Below are 11,327 nucleotides of genomic sequence, written 5' to 3' on the forward strand. Positions count from 1 at the left end.
CCAAACCCTTAGTGGTCACCTGAATAGGTGCTCTATTTATTATGTCTTGCTTGCTTTAAATTCTAGCTTTGTATGAAATGTGTTGACTTGTTTTGTTTTATTTTGACTGTGATTGCATTGCATTTTCATCATAGAAAAGGGTGTTGATTCACGTTCACTTGCTAAATAGAGAGCTTCTCATAGAAAAGAGATTTCTTGATAAAGTGGAAGACAATGTGGCTGTCCGAATTTGGTCTGAGAAGACACAAAAAGAGAAAGGTGATAGCCTGACAGAGAGAAAAATATCAGAATTATGGGATTTCACTAGCATCAGTGTGACTCAGAATATCTCCAAAAGTTGAAAGAAATATGGGACTAATGGGATGACGAAACCAAGCAGTTATCCCACCAAGACTATGGTGATTTGCCTTATCTACTCGATATCAAAGTAGATAAGCATTTATTTCGAGCTCTCGCCCAGTATTGGAATCCCACCTATAGTTGATTTACTTTTGGGAAGGTAGATTTGGTGCCTGCCGTAGAAGAGTACACAACTCTGTTCCATTGCCTGATGATCCAAACCGACAAAGCTTATTCTAGAGCCACCAAAGTCTTGACTTTCTTGAAGAGGCAAATGAGCATAACGGGAATGAGTGAGCATTGGGTCGCGGCCTGATAAACCATAAATTATACATATTTTTACCCCATGTTTAATGCATTTTATGGATGATTTCTCATTAGAAATGATGAATTCGATGCTCCTAATGCTTTAACTTCATGTTTTATACTTAGGAGAGCATAGGAGAGTGAAAGGAACGAGAAATGGGCCAAAAATAGAGAAAATGGGCCAAAGTACAAACTTAACACGGCCTGGACTTCCTCACACGGGCAGCCCATACGACCATGTCAAATTGGCAGAATCGAAGCACGATTCACACGGGTAAACCACACGGCCGTTTCAATTTGGCAGGCTCGAACACGGCCTAAAGTAATCGTACATGGGCATGTCCCTACCGAGCCCAAGTTGAGTCTAATTCAGAAAAGGCCACTTTTGAGGGCTCGTAGGCATTTCAAAGCCTATAAATACACCCTAGAAGAAGAGAAAAGGGGAGACGGATAAGGGGGAGTAAGGAATTACTCCAAGGAAGCCAATTGATCCATCTCGGAAGCCGGATTCATCATCAAGACTGAAGATCTCTCCTCAATTTCCCTTCAGGTGTTTTGGGTTTTCTTTATGTTTTGTATTCTTTATTCTTTTGAGATGTTTTCTTATTTAGTCATGAACTAAAACCCCTAAATACCTAAGGGGAATGAAACCTAAAACGAATCTTGTTATTATTTTCTGGATCATATGATAAATATTTAACTTGTTCTTAATTATGTGTTCTTAATTCTTGTTTTGATATCCCAGGATACTAATTCAAGACATGCTCTTATTCAGAGGAGGAATAGACCCTGTTTAAGAGTACTTTTTTCATAATTAAGCAGAGTTGATTGCGTAGCTAGAAATAGGGTGACAAGATTTTTCCGAATTAGGGTGAAACCTAATAAGGGGATCCATAGATCGAGTTAATGCAACCCTAGAATGTTAATTAGAGAAAACTCTCGGTTATTCAATCTAGGGATTAGACATTATTAGTCTTAAATAGGGATAATAACATAACTTAGGGATCTTTACGGAACAAGTTGAATGAATACATTGTCCGATTCGGAGCCAGAATAACAAGTAAAGTCTAGGTGGATTTGTCCTTAGGTATTGTCTTAAGTTAATCGATTTTTCCCAAAAGCAATTCCCCAATTCTTTTCTTAGTGAGTTCTTAGTTTAGATAATTAGTTGATTAAAACAAAACCTCTTTATTCTTAGACTAGATAATAAAAAGACAGTCATTACTAGTACTTTTAGTTCCTTTGGGTTCGACAATCCGGTCTTGCTAAAGCTATACTACTGTTCGATAGGTACACTTGCCTACATCGCGATAATAGTTAGTTCAAGAACGAGTAATTATAAATATTTAAAACCTATCACGAAACCTCACGATCAAGTTTTTGGCGCCGTTGCCAGGGAACTAAGATATTAGGAACGCTTAATTTTTATTACTTTAGCCATTTATTTTTCTTGCAATTTAATTTAATTTAATTTAATTATTATTATTACTAATTAATTTACTTTTTCTTTCTCTCGACAGGTTTTTATAGTTTATGACTAGAAGAAACCCGTCGGGACCATTACTTTTTGACGAAGAAAACGATCGCACAGTTCGTAGAAACCAAAGAGAAATAAGGTGAAGCTTAAGATACAAAGAGAACGAGCAAGAAGACGATACTCAACCCCCAACCAAAGAGGTGGCTGAAAACCAAGGTAATCAGTTACCTCCTGCAAATGCGGCTAATCAAAATCCTGCTCCACGTACTATGTATGACTATGCTAAACCTTCTTTAATAGGAACTGAGTCAAGTATAGTTAGACCTGCTATTGCTGCGAATAATTTTGAACTAAAACCTAACACAATCAGATGATACAGCAGTTTGTTCAGTTTGATGGTTTACAGGATGAGGATCCCAACACTAACTTGGCGAATTTTCTGGAGTTTTGCGACACTTTCAAAATTAACGGAGTTTTTGATGATTCCATTCACCTTCGGTTATTCCCTTTTTCACTGAGAAATAAAGCTAAACAGTGGTTGAACTCGTTACCATGAGGGTCCATCACTACTTGGGAACAAATGACCGAAAAATTTCTACTAAAATATTTTTCGCCGGCTAAAACGGCTAATTTACGTAATGATATCTCTTCTTTTGTACAGATGGACTTAGAAACACCTTACAATGCATGAGAGAGATACAAGGATCTATTGCGAAGGTGCCCTCACCATGGGTTACCTCTATGGCTGCAAGTTCAAACATTTTACAATGGTGTGAATCCCTCGACAAGATAGATGATTGACGCAGCTGCTGGAGGAACCATCAACAATAAAACACCTGAAGAGGATTATGAATTCATTGAAGAAATGTCACTGAATAACTATCAGTAGCAAGTCATGAGGACTAAGCCAACAAAAACATCCGGAGTTTATAACGTCGACTCAGTTACTATGTTGTCAAATCAATTAGAACTTCTCAATAAAAAGATTGATGGTTTACTTGGTTCTACATAGGTACATCCAGTAATGAGGTGTGACTCAAGTGGAGGAGGTGTGCATATAGAATATCAATCCTTCAATCTTACAACTAAAGAGGAACAAGTCAACTATATGGGTAACAATAACTTTAGATCTCAAAATAACCCATACAGTAATACTTACAATGCAGGTTGGAAGAACCACCCAAATTTCTCCTGAGGTGGTCAAGGGAATCAAAAGCCACAAAATTCTCAGGGTTTTCAACAGCCACCTTATCAACAAGAGAAGAAACCGAACCTTGAAGAGATGCTCTCTAAATTCATCTTGGTATCAAAAACCCATTTCCAAAATACCGAGATAGCACTTAAGAATCAACAAGCATCGATCCAAGGGCTCGAAACTCAGATAGGCCAGCTATCCAAACTAATCTCCGAACGACCACAAGGTAGCTTACCAAGTAATACTGAACCTAATCCAAGGGAACACCTCAACACAATTAGTACTCAAGATAAGGAAGGATTCATTGCGCCTGAGCCAGGATTGATGCAAGAAACTATGGTGAGAAAAGGTAAAAGTGAGGTAAGTTATAACAAAATAGTGAATGAAGAATATAGACCTCGTGTCCCATACCCTAACGCGACAAGGAAAGACCGCTTAGACGAACAATTCGGTAAATTCCTCAAACTTTTGAAAAAATTACATATTAACTTACTGTTTATTGAAGCTCTGTCACAGATGCCAAATGCAACGAAATTTTTAAAAGAGCTTTTAGTAAATAAGCGGAAGTTGGACGAAGCGTCGCATGTGGAGCTAAACGCAGTCTGCTCAGCTATTCTACAGAATAAGCTACCTCACAAATTGAAAGATCCAGGGAGTTTTACAATTCCTTGCTTAATTGGTAGTTTAGATATAAGTCATGCATTAGCCGATTTAGGGGCTATTATTAACGTCATGCCTTACAAAATGTTTAAGCAACTAGGTCTTAAGAAACCTAAACAAACTAGGATGAGCATTCAATTGGAAGATAAAACTATAAGATTTCCTAGGGGTATTATTGAAGATGTACTAATGAAAGTAGGTAGGTTCATATTTCCCGTTGATTTCGTTGTTCTAGACATAGAGGAGGATAATATAACACCCCTTTGATTTTAGGGAGGCCTTTTTTAGCAACTGCTAAAACAATTATTGATGTTGGCACAGGTGAGCTTACACTTCGTGTAGAAGACGAAACGATCACCCTTCAAGCTCGTAATTCTGGCATCACATCGAACATTGAAGGTAATGGTCCACACCAATCTACTAAAACTGATAATATGACTTTGCAGAAATTGAGCTTCAAAGAAGTTCAAGAGCCATGTTCCAGAAATGATAGAGGACACATTCATGAAGAACGAAGGCTACGGATAGAGGAGCTAGATAAATGGCGAACACATAAACTGAGAACACACGATAAACCAAAATTAAGCCAGAATGAGTTCGATACCTCCCCAAATTTACTTAAGGTTGGTAATAAGGTCTTATTAGATGCCGCAGATCCCTACATTGTTATTACCACAGCGAATAAAGAAATCCCTCTTACGGTACTCAGTATTTTTCCATTCGGTACGGTGGAGGTGAGTCATCCCAAGTTCAGCACTTTTAAGGTAAACAACACCCAATTAAAACCTTATTGTGATGAGATTGATAGCAGGAATGAGGAGTATAAACTCCTCAAACCACCACGACCATTCACTGAAGAGGTAAGTCGAGCTTAGACTATAAATAAGTGCTTCATGGGAGGTAACCCGAGTACTAACATTATTAATTTCTTTAAAGTTTGGTATTTAACTTTTAACTTACTAATAGAGATCTTAAATACAGGTGTTTCCATAGAGACACGGCCAAGCACACGGGCGTGCTTAAGGCCGTGTGAAAATAGGGAAAAAGATTTCCCCAACACGGGCTACAATAAAATGCCACGGCTGTGCGACATGGCCGTGGTCGAGCCTGCCAAAACAACACAGGCGTGTGACACGCTCGTGTGGAAGACCCGTGGTTGAAACTGAGAAACTAGCACGGGCGTGCGATACGCCTGTGTCTAACACTCGTGGTCAAACCTGTTAAAATAACACGGGCGTGGGGATTGAACACACGAGTGTTGGAGAAGCAAACGAAGCTAGACAAGGTCGTGCGACATGGCCGTGTGAACCCACACGCCCGAGGAACACGGGCGTGTACTAAATGTCAGATGTGCCCAAATTTGAAATTCGCGAATCACACGGGCTGAAATTGGGGAACACGGGCGTAAGCCATGGCCGTGTGCCCCAAAATTTATAAATACCTTGCACTATTCACTTTCTTCTCCATTCAAAAACCCTAGCCCTAGCCACTGCAACTCCACATGACCCCCTGCCACGCCCGTGCGCCGCCTCTAACTTCGTTTTTAAAGCTCAATCTCTCTCCCTTAGCGTTTGTTTACTCCTGTCACTTCTATTTTACTCATTATTAATGCTTATTATTACAATAATCTCCATTCTTTTTGAACTAGTTTTCATTTTTGTTCATTACTTTATCATTTAGTTTGCATTTTTAGGTTCTTTATTATACATTTCGAATTAAATTAAGTTGTTAGACACACCTCATATCTATGTCATTACTATGCTTATTTTCATGCTATTATCATGCCAATGTCTGTCATTTAAATTGCATTCCTAGGTTAGTTACCATACAATTTTCGTTAAATTGAGACTAGGAAAACCTTATACCCATTACATTTCTATTCTCATTCTCATTATTATTGTGGTTGAGTTTGCTTCATATTAGTAGTATTGGCTGAAATAGTTTACTTCCCCTTCGAATATGTTTACCTATTATTATTATTCTTTATATTACAGGCCTTCAATGTCATCTTCAAGAGGAAAGAAAACTGCCGTACCAGCCTCAAAGAAGAGGAAGGGAGCGTCATCTACAGCGGGTCGAACCGCAGAAATTCGTCACCCTCTCCTACAGTTTCCACGAGGGCCTCAAGAAGATGTCTTCCAATTACTTCGGGCCTGACCTTTAGCAGCGGGCCGCTGCATCCACTGGGCTGCCGTAGAACAAGTCCAGATGGCTGATACGATTCGAGCTCTCTTAACCACTGACCCGTGGGAGCTGTTCTTCAGGATTATCGAGCCGACATATGATAAACGCCAAATTATACATATTTATACCCCAAATACTTAGCATATTTATGAATGTTTATTACTAGATTTGTGGATTTTGGTGCTCTTAATTTGATTATTTCATGTTTTGTACTCAGGAGAGCACCAAGAGTCAAAAAGAGCCAGAAACGAGCAAAAAAGGGACAAAACGGACCAAATTGAGAAGATGACACGGCCTAAACCTTACCACACGGGCATCTCACACGCCTATGGCCTTCGGGGGTATCGACCAAGGTTTACACGATTCACACGGCCTGGCTATTGAGCCCATACGACCGTGTGCAATTTAACGGAGCGAACATGGCCTGGCAATCACGTCATATGGTCGTGGCACATGGGCGTGTCCCTTTTTCAAAGTGTTGTATTTTACACGAAAAATGATACTTAAGGAGGAAGAAAGCTAAACTGAAGCCTATATAAACACCCTAAGTGTGACCTAAAATGGGGCCTCTTCCAGAACTTTTCTAGAATACAGAACCACACGCCAGGAATTACTTGAAGAAAGCCAGACGATCCATCCCAAAAGCCGGAGCTACTCCAAGACTGAAGATCTCCCTCAGAATTCCTTCAAGGGTTTTTAGAGTTTTCTTCATGTTTTGTTATTTTTATACTTTTGAGATGTACTCTTATGTTATTATGAACTAAACCCCTTAGATACATAAGGGGGATAAAACCTATGATGGATCTTGTTATTATTATCTGAACTGTGTGATAAATACTTGATTTGTTCTTAATTATGCGTTCTTAATGCTTGAGTTAATATTCCGGGTATTAATTCATGATTTGATGTGCTTATGCAAAGGAGGAATAGACCCTGCCTAAGAGTAGATTTGACATAATTAAGCGAAGTTGATTGAGCGCCTAGAAATAAGGTTACGAGATTTTGTCGGATTAGGGTGAAACCTAATATGAGAGTCCATAGAGTGATTTACTGCTTCCCTAGGAGTTTTAATTAAGAAAGAAATTTTGATTAATTCAACTGAGGATTAGACGTTATTAGTCTCGAAAGGGATAATAACATAGGTTAGGGAATATCATGGATCAAGTCAAGTGAATAAATCGTCTGGTTCAGAGTCAGATAACAAGTGAAATCTAGGTGGATTCCTCCTTGGGTGTCGTTTTTATCAATTGCTTTTCTTCAAGTCTTTTTCCAAATTTTCTTTTTGCTTTAATTAAATTAGTTAATTAATTTAGATAATTAGTTTAATAAACAAACCCTTTTATTCTTAGGCTAGATAATAAAAGATAGTTATTACTAGTACTTTTGGTTCCTTGGGTACGATATCCCTGTCTTGCCGATTATACTATTGTTCTATACGTGCGCTTGCCTTTTCTTCGTGATAATAGTTAGTCTAGGTTTGATCTTCATTATAAATATTTATTACTGGTTACGAATCACGCGATCAACATACCTCGAGCTCACGATGGAACTCTGTTCAACGTTCCATCTCCAGACCGTAATGACAAGGTACGATGATCCCGGCAAGGTCCAGTTTTACCTAGGCGGATTAATCTGCCAGCTAAGTGTCCCAGAGTTTGGTGCTGCGCTAGGCCTATATACGGAGGAGTTTAGGGAGGAGAATGAACTATATGCTCTCAGTCGCCACATACATTTCTCTCCCTCAAAGTGCTGACACAGTTTGGCCCCTAGCACGGGCTCGTACAATCCTAGCTACTCCAAGGCATCAGTTCTCCTACCATCCCTGAGGTACTTACACACTATTTTAGCTCACACGATTACGGGGAGGCGAGAGAGCACTGCCGTCGTCAACACCCACGATGTCTACTTCTTATGGTGCATGTCGCAAGGGTACGTCATCGACCTTACCTATTTCATTGCCCTTGCGATTCAGCACCAGACGAAGCGACATCCGAAGGGGGTCATCTCCATTGGCCCCTACGTGACTAGGTTGGTGCGACACTTCGGGCTCCTCAACACCGTAGCCCAAGAATCATCCCTCACCCTCATCGACCAGATGTCTCCACAAGGCATCTCGAGCATGATTAGCATGAGGATGATCGAGAGGCGAAGAAGAACCTACCCTCTCCAATATCATCTCGCCCAATCTACTGAGGAGGAGGCCTACGAGGACATTCTTGATGATGTCCCCCTACAGCACGAGGACCCACCGACTTAGCCACCACCACCCTCTCGTCCAGTTCATGTGGCGTCTTCATATGCCAACATCTCTGAGTGCCTCACTCGATTCGAGCATCAGTGCTTTCAACGATTTGACAACATTGATGCTACTCTACAGTAGATTTGTCAGCATCTCCACATTTCATCGCCAGTCCCACATTGCAAACCATCCAACAATAAAGATGTTTAGAAATATTTATTTATTATTTTATGCTTTTAATTTTTATTGAAACTACTATTTATTTTTATTAGATTTTAGAAATTTTATTTTTAATTATCAATTTCGATTTTTCTTTTTGAGTAATTATTTTTCTTAAATATCCCCTAAAAAGTTCCTGATTTTATCATAGTTATATAGAGCTCTTAAGCTCATTATCACATAGGAACTAAAACTCCACCGGGAAAGGTTCTTCACGACTGCCATGTCCTACTCGACCACGACCATAGCTATCATTAGATATAATATTCTTTTGGCACAGGACTTATGGCCTAATAAACCTCTACGATCGCAGAGTATCCTCCTCCACTCTCGAACCGACCACTCTCCAAAACTCTAGTTCGAGGAATTCATCATACAGGAAGTTTCACTTCTCTCCCTATCTTATTTTTATACTCTAATATCTATCTTTGTACATTGAGGGCAATGTACATCTTAAGTGTGGAGGGACATTCATTCATTATCAGAAAAATCCCTGAATAATCACCTTGTTCTCTTGAAAAACTCTCATATCATATTTAGGATAAATTTTAATTGATTTATGATTTTGATTGATATTTCTTGAATTAAAACATAGGCATTTATGCATTGATTATTTAAACTTTAAGACATTAGAGAATCAAGCATGATAAGTTGATTTTTAAGAATTTAAAATTATAGGTTGTTTCCCCAAGTCTAGGTATTACCTTGAATTGGAATTCACGAGTCTAAACATCAAAAAGCCATAATTTTTGTGAGATTTTTGAGCCTTTTGAGCATCTATTAATCCTTTCATGCTCATTTTTATTATTGCTTTGAGTGCGTCAGTATTGAACTGTTATTCTAGAACTTGCTTGATTATGCATGTCGAGACCACACCAATTGATTTGATATGTCAAAATGATAAAGGCATTTAGGATTAATCCACTCATGCCATGAAAAGCCTACCTCCATGATTAACCCCTAGTAAACCCCCTTGAGCCTAACAAGACCATTTCTTGTATTACCCTTAATGTTAACCCTTAACCCATTATTGTTGAAATCCTTTAAATTGACCCCTATTTTTGTCGAGATTTGAGTTGAATGAATTGCTTAGCTATGTCTTGTTCTTAATAATTAGTTTATGTTTGTTTTTTATTTAACTTGTTCTAGAAAAAACTATTTATACATATCTATAATTTCATATTCTGAGAAGAAGCTTTGTTGTACACAAGTGAAGATTAACTCTTTTTCTAGTTAGGTAATTTTTCAATTCAATCTCGATTCTAACCATTTCTTTCAGCTTGTGACCACACCTCCTAACCAAGCCTCGTTACAACCCTCTAAAGACCTTTTGATTGATGTATCATCTTAAATTATAGTGGTGGAGATTTGATTTTCATGCAAGCCTATGGTAATGACTTTTCATTATTGACTATTGAGTGCTTCATTTATTGTCCTTAAACACCTCGAGTGATTTGAGTGAACCTTTAGTGAGGATGTGAAACTCTGTGATATTCTGAATCAAAGGTAATTAATTAGACGAAGGGAAGCACCTAAGTTTGCATGACTAAATACTCAACTTGGAATGTTTGAAACATTTATGTTCTTTTAGTTGAATTCTCAATGTATGATTACCTATGGATTAGTTTGAGATATTATTAATAGAAATTATAAGCCGAGGAGAATTTATTTTGATTATGAGTTGAGAATTTTGCTTGAGGACAAGCAAATGCTTAAGTGTGGGGGTATTTGATAAACCGTAAATTATACATATTTTTACCCCATGTTTAATGCATTTTATGGATGATTTTTCATTAGAATTGGTGAATTCGATGCTCTTAATGCTTTAATTTCATGTTTTATACTTAGAAGAGCATAGGAGAGTGAAAGGAATGAGAAACGGGCCAAAAACAGAGAAAATGGGCCAAAGTATGAACTCAACACGGCCTGGACTTCCTCACACGGGCAGCCCACATGGTCGTGTCAAATTGGCAGAATTGAAGCACGATTCACAGGGGCAAACCACATGTCAGTGTCAATTTTGCAGGCTCAAACACGGCCTGAAGTAATCGCACACGGGCGTGTCCCTACCGAGCCCAGGTTGAGTCCAATTCGGAAAAAGCCACTTTTGAGGGCTCATAGGCATTCCAAAGCTTATAAATACACCATAGAAGAGGAGAAAAGGGGAGTAAGGAATTACTCCAAGGAAGCCAATTGATCCATCTCGGAAGCCAGATTCATCATCAAGACTGAAGATCTCTCCTCAATTTCCCTTCAGGAGTTTTGGGTTTTATTTATGTTTTGTATTCTTTATTCTTCTGAGATGTTTTCTTATTTAGTCATGAACTAAAACCCCTAAATACCTAAGGGAATGAAACCTAAGATGAATCTTGTTATTATTTTCTGGATCGTATGGTAAAAATTTAACTTGTTCTTAATTATGTGTTCTTAATTCTTGTTTTGATATCCCAGGATATTGATTCAAGACATGCTCTTATTTAGAGGAGGAATAGACCCCTCTAAGAGTATTTTTTTCATAATTAAGTAGAGTTGATTGCGCGCTTAGAAATAGGGTGACAAGATTTTGCCGGATTAGGGTGAAACCTAATAAGGGGATCCATAGTTCGAGTTAATGCCACCCTAGAATGTTAATTAGAGAAAAGTCTCGGTTATTCAATCTAGGGATTAGACGTTATTAGTCTTGAATAGGGATAATAACATAACTTAGG

The 11,327-nt window shown here is 38.5% G+C and overlaps 1 non-coding gene across 1 annotated transcript; it reads right to left on the reverse strand.

Moving 5' to 3' along the window:
• Window positions 1-2,750: 2,750 nt before the first annotated feature.
• On the reverse strand, window positions 2,751-2,857 carry LOC128294533 (small nucleolar RNA R71). The gene has a single exon (XR_008284842.1). It is a non-coding gene; the product is annotated as a small nucleolar RNA R71 (small nucleolar RNA).
• Window positions 2,858-11,327: the final 8,470 nt, after the last annotated feature.

The sequence above is a fragment of the Gossypium arboreum genome, chromosome 6 (genome assembly GCF_025698485.1).
Source record: "Gossypium arboreum isolate Shixiya-1 chromosome 6, ASM2569848v2, whole genome shotgun sequence".
NCBI lineage: Eukaryota > Viridiplantae > Streptophyta > Magnoliopsida > Malvales > Malvaceae > Gossypium > Gossypium arboreum.